The following is a 6,105-nucleotide window of genomic DNA, read 5'->3' as shown; positions in this document are numbered from 1 at the left end:
CTGCTGTCCCACCAGGGAAGTTCATTATAGAAAATCGATGCACTTAGGTTAATCCTATATTAATCCTATATATATATATTAATATATAAATTATATTATATTAAAATAAACATAATACCTCACTACCCAAATTAGTGGGTAGTAGAGGATTCTCTCTGAGTTTCTCATGCACGTATCCCTAGTCTGTGCTCCGTTCCTCACTGAAGATCCCTAGCACACAGCAAAGTTAACACATGCTCATGCATTGAAGACAGTCTCGGGGAAAAATCCAGATGACCACGTTCATCTAACTCTGACTGACAAGCAGGGCTCCCTATCAAGATAAGTGTCCAGTGTGAGTGATAGCCTTGAGGATTAAATGGAAATGCCTGTCTCAGCCTTAAATCATGGCTCAAGGTACACACCAAAATTACAGTTCTGCAGAAACCAATGTCTTGACAGAAGGGAGAGAGGACCATTCCACGTTATCATGGAATCGCATCTAACAACATGTGGTTTCTCTCCCTGAACTTGTGCGGCAGAGCCAGTTGTCGCCATGATTCCACTCCTCATTTCCCTCCTGACCTTTCATCTTTTGTATTCTTGTCAATTTTCCTTGGGAAGCATTACCATTATGGTGGGGGTGTGTACGTCACGAAAGCACGTTCCACATCGCGCTGAAAATTATGGCTGCAAAGCCTGCTTAAATTACACTCTAATAGTATTTTCTTGGAAGTCATTATGAATTTGGGTTCCTCCTAACCTTTGCCACTGGGGATCACATAGCACAGCTCAACATTTCTGTTGCTGCATTTTATAGTGTTGGTAATGTAAGAATTTACTGGGGACTTTATATACAGAGACAAAAGCACGCCACTTTATGAAGCTATTAAACACCATGGATTTTCCCACATGAGAGATCAAGCTTATTGTATTTCCCAAGCCTCCCAGCAGTCCCTCCCCTTCGCCCTGCCCAGCACAGCTCCATTGTGTGAGAGAGTGTGGTTGGCCCAGTGTCCCTCAGCCCAGGGTTCTCAGCATCTGACTGCAACCCGGCGAGATCCCCAATGCGTAGCCATCAGAGATGGCTCACCCCTCTGTCACCAGGCTTGTTACTGCAGGACACCTGGCCTCTATGCAGGAGAGGTTATTATATTTCCTTCTGACAGTTGAAGCTTTTCAAGGGCCAACAATGCCATTTTTTTTATAGCAGAGATTAAAGTTAAAAACATGACAAGCTGAGAGCAATGTGCCTTTGTGTATGGACGGCCAGACATTTTCAGCCAGAGACGGCAGTTAGCTGCATGATCAAAATTCTAACTTGAAACTCCCAGGGTTCTCAAATTAGATGCTTATCTTCTCTTTTAGGGAGTGAGGCTTCATTTAAAACAAAAATTTATAATGGGGAAAATATGGTTTCACTCCCCAAATGCGTTTGCTGTGGAAATGGCAGGCTGCTGAGATAGATGAGACATTATTTGCATAGAAAATCATCAAACAATATACCTTTCTGTTCATCAGATCTGAAAATTTGGACCCATTTCCATTCAGGGTGGGGAGGCGGTGGTCCTCATTAAGGCTGTCTTTGGAGTAATTTAGTTCTTCAAATCAGTTGTGTTTTATGGAAATGACCAAGAGGTTTCTTTGAATTTGAAGGTTTGTGTGTTTTTTTTTTTTTTTAAATTAAGAGTTCTCTGAATCTGGAGGTATTTACTGTGTGGTTTTAGTCACTGATATAACTCTAAAAATATGTGAGGCTGCCTCTGAGATATAAATCATTCAACCGCCAAATGTCCTCATTTCTTCTTCGATTAGGAGAGGTAAGTTTCTGTCTAACAGTGGACCAGGGAGTGAGCCAAGGCACTGTGGCGACATCAGCACCTCTAGATGGAAACAGCAGCTCACTATCTAGAAAAAGTGGGGTATTAGTCATGCATGGTTAAATCCCAGTTGGGCAGAGACTTCTGACCTCTTGGATGGACATTGCACCAATGACATGAAGAGTTGGCTTCTAATTCACTGAGGGCAACAAAGCATAAGAGTCCACTCGGGATATGAATGTACTCAAGACTCATTCACATTGTTGGACGGCAGGAACCAACGCAAAATTGTAAAGCAATTTTCCAATTAAAAAATAAAGTTAAAAAAAATCCACTCGTTGACCTTGGCTTCCTCATGCACTTTGCGTGGACCCAGGGCCCCTGGGACCTGGGCTGTGGCCCTGTGAGCACATGGGAAAGGCAGCCCCATGCTGGGTATACTCAACAGTTTGGACTTTATAATCTTCATTCCCATCAGTGTTTCTGGGAACTCCATGTTCATAGTTGAGTCTGAGGTGGGGAGAGCTCAGAGCTGGACGGAGTTGTAGGACTGCAGGGTGGACTGGCTTCCACTGACTGATCCTTGCTGACAGGATGCTCTCGGGGGAATCAAGGTGCTGTATGAAGGACAGACATGGTGAACAGGAAATGTGAGATACTTTAAGGTCCATCTCCTGAAAAAACTAAAGTGAAATGATGGAGGCCCTGACCTGAGCCTCCAAGCACGGTTGAGGCAGGCAGGTCTTTGCAGCATCTGTCATAAAACCTCCCTGTGTTGGGAGGGACTCAGAATGTAATGATGTGTCAATTTTTAGAACTTTCTTGTTACTTCTTAGCTGCTGCACACAAATCTGGTAAACTGGAAGCACAAAGAGGAAAATACAAAGCACTAAATGCTCTAAGTTAATTGCACAGAGAACTTTGTGCTCAGAGAAACATCCTCTTTTTGGCTTGTGGAAATTTCTAGACCCCAGGTGTCCAGGTCCTGATACTACTGTTCTTTTAGCTGCTTCCACCTCTGTCTTTGCACCTACCTTTAGCTGTCCAGACTCACAAAGCCCTGGCTCCTTACACCCCCCAAAGCCGCCCATGTATCTGATCACCCCTGGAGGGGGGAATTCAGTCCTCCCTTGCTCACTCAATTACTCACATGCTTGGGAATGTGGGCAGTTGGATTCAAGGAGAAATGAGAGGAAAATAATTTTTAATTTCAAAGAGAATCCGAGATATCTCTACACTGTGAATATATGAATACAGTACAATTTATGAGGTGCTGGAAAATATACTACATTACACAGTCCAATTTCATGCAACCCATAGAGTTCCAAATGCCCTTCAGAGTGTTGGAAGCCAACATGTACAAATACAATTTTAAATAGAGGATAACTAAATGGGTGTGATTACTCTGTTCAGAGCCTGCTAACGAATTCTCAAGAACATAGGGTTGTCAAGGTAATGTCTGGGAAGGTGGCAGAAACTGTCATTAAGCCAAGTGGAAAAATTCAACCCCATCAACGTCATATTCCAGGAATTCTCAAGCTAAAAGAAATTCCTGGACACCTCTCGGAGTGCTTTTGTGTTCTCTTCCCTTTCATCCTTCAGCCCTTTTTTCCATTTCCCCATAGATGACCAAATGAAATAGAATGTTCCCCAAGAAAAGTCATTTAAAGAAGTTGAGTTCAGGGTCAGTCTTTTTTATTTTTTATTTTTCCATCCATGAGTCTTTCTTTTAGTTTATACCCTCTGGGCTGATTCAAATTAGAAGAGTATTTTGGACTCTCTGTGGAGGACACATGGTGGAATAACCTAAATTGGAAATGCATGTTTTATGATAACAGACATTTCCACTCTTGCTGGGCATTTCCAATTGCCAGAGAGCACCTCTATGACATGAACTAATCCACAGACCCTCTGGAGACTCGGCAGAGAAACTGAGGCCATGAAAGTGATTATAGGGCCATTAAGTATAAATGGTGGAAAAGAAATTACATTTGAATTTTTTTCATGTTCTGCTTTCATATAAATTACCTAAGACAATGGAAAGAAAAGACCATCTGGGTTTGGATTTCATAAAATGAGAGTCACATCTGCTCTGGTATGTCATGTAAATATTCCCTCATTAGAGAGTTCAGTCTATGAAACACTTTCGGTCAAAAAAGCATTAAGAAAAAAGGGGGAGAGATGGCTTTTCATGGATGTTGATTATTTTTAAATCCTCAGTCCTAAATATTAACTGGCGAACACCTCAGAAGATTGTATGGGAATTTATTTTTAGAAAATAAGATACCTTACTCTGTGTCTACTTTGGCCAAGGAATGCACATTTCTTTTTTATTTGTTGAACAGGAGATTTGGTGCTTTTTTCACCCAAGACCAGGGGCCTCTTGTGTTTAGCTCAGCTTTTAAAAAGGGCTGAGGATGGCAAGTTGTACATTCGTAGGTACATCCTTTGGCTTCAGCAATGTGAGATGAATGTTTCTAGCCGTACTAAATTATTTCTCTTTCCAATAGTCTCTTTGCTGCCTTTTTTCTAACCTTCTGTCTCTTGGCTCCATCTCCTTTATGTTGGTTCAACCTTAAACTGCATGTGATAGCAAGATGGTGACAGCAGATCTAGACTTTTGCATTGTTTTAGGTTCAAGCCCATGAGGAAGAGTGAGCGGTGCCTTTTCAGAATCTTGTTGATGCTGAATGGGAGATGTGCCTATCCTGAAATAAATCAGTAATCACAAAGCCTAGGACATGTAGTATTCTGATTGGCCAAGGTCTAATCACATGCCCCACACCTGAATCATGGAAGTCCTACCCAGAACTCATGGGCCAAGGAAAAAGAGATGATCCCTGTAATAGGCAGTTGCTGAAATGACTCCTTGCCATCCTTGCCTTCTGGTATTTGTGCCTTTGTGTATTCTTGTCCCCTTGAGTCAAGGTTGGGCCTGGTTTCTCGCTTCTAACCAATAGAATAAAGGAAAGGTTATGGTATGTTATTTCTGTGACTATATTACATAAGACAGTGATTTCTTTCTTGCTCTCAAACCCTCTCTATTGTCTTCTGAACTTTTACACTTTGAAGCAAGCTGCCATGTTGGAGGAGCCCATATGGCAGAGAACTGAAGGCAACCTCCAGCCAATAGTGGTTGAAAGAAAGAGGCCATTAGTCTAAGCACTCTCTAGGAACTGAATCCTCCCCTCAACCATGTGACCCTGGAAGCACATCCTTTCCCAGTCCAGCCTTCAGATGATGCCCCAACCTTGGCCAGCCACTCACTTGCAGACTTGGGGCAGGGCATGAAGCAGAGGACTCAACTAAACTGTGCTAAAACTCTTGACTCAAAGAAACCATGATAGCGTTTGTTTTCTGCTGCCAAGTTTGTGGGACTTTTAATGCAGCAATAGACAGCCAATACACTGTACCAGAGGGATGCAGGATGCAGATGCTGGAGAAGGGTAGTGTGTGAAAATGCAGTTGGGGTTTGTTTTAATCAGATAGTACAATAAGATACACAGGCACAGAAATGCTTGTCACAAAGGAAAAAGTTTAAACTCACAGATATTTAGAGACATGAGTCATGCTATAACACAGAGGGCCACACTGGGAAAGACCAGAGCTGGTTAGGAGGTGGAAGGCTAAGGAAAAACCATGGACAAAAGCCTCAGTTGTGGTTTTCACAGCAAGAAGGGGCAAGGCAGGATAAACACACTTGGGATGGGCTTGTTTAAGTAATTTCAGGGACTTTCAGGATATAAGGACCGCCTCTAGTTGCTCAGTAGCTGGCCCTGGGGTGATACTAGGGTGGGGGGATTGTCTTAGTTCCAACTAGGTGCTGTAACAGGATCCCTTAGACCAGGTGGCTTACAAACAACAGAAATTTCTCACTGTTCTGGAAGCTGTAAGTCTGAGATCATAGTTGCCAGTACAGTCAGATTCTGGTTAGGGCCCTTTTCTGGGTTGCATACCCACATGGTGGGAGGGAATAGAGATCTCTTAGGGGATCTCTTTATAAGGGCACTAATGCAATCCATGAGGGCCCCACCCTCATGACCTTATTACTTCCCAAGGGTCACAGCTCCTAATAACAGGTTGGGGATTAGGATTTCACATTTGAATTTGGAGGCAGTGCATAAACACTCAGATCATGACATGGATAGTGGCTCAGTCAAGGAGGCAGTTGGCAGGTATGGGCTGTACATTGGTTGGTTTGCTGGAATTACCTTTGGTACAGACATTCTTTCAGGATTATGTGTGCATGTTCAGTTATCTCCAACTCTTTGTGAACCTGTGGACTGGAGCCCTCCAGGCTCCTCTG

This window comes from Cervus elaphus, chromosome X, assembly GCF_910594005.1.
Source record: "Cervus elaphus chromosome X, mCerEla1.1, whole genome shotgun sequence".
NCBI classification, from domain to species: Eukaryota; Metazoa; Chordata; class Mammalia; order Artiodactyla; family Cervidae; genus Cervus; species Cervus elaphus.
Note: the sequence above shows the minus strand (reverse complement) of the source record.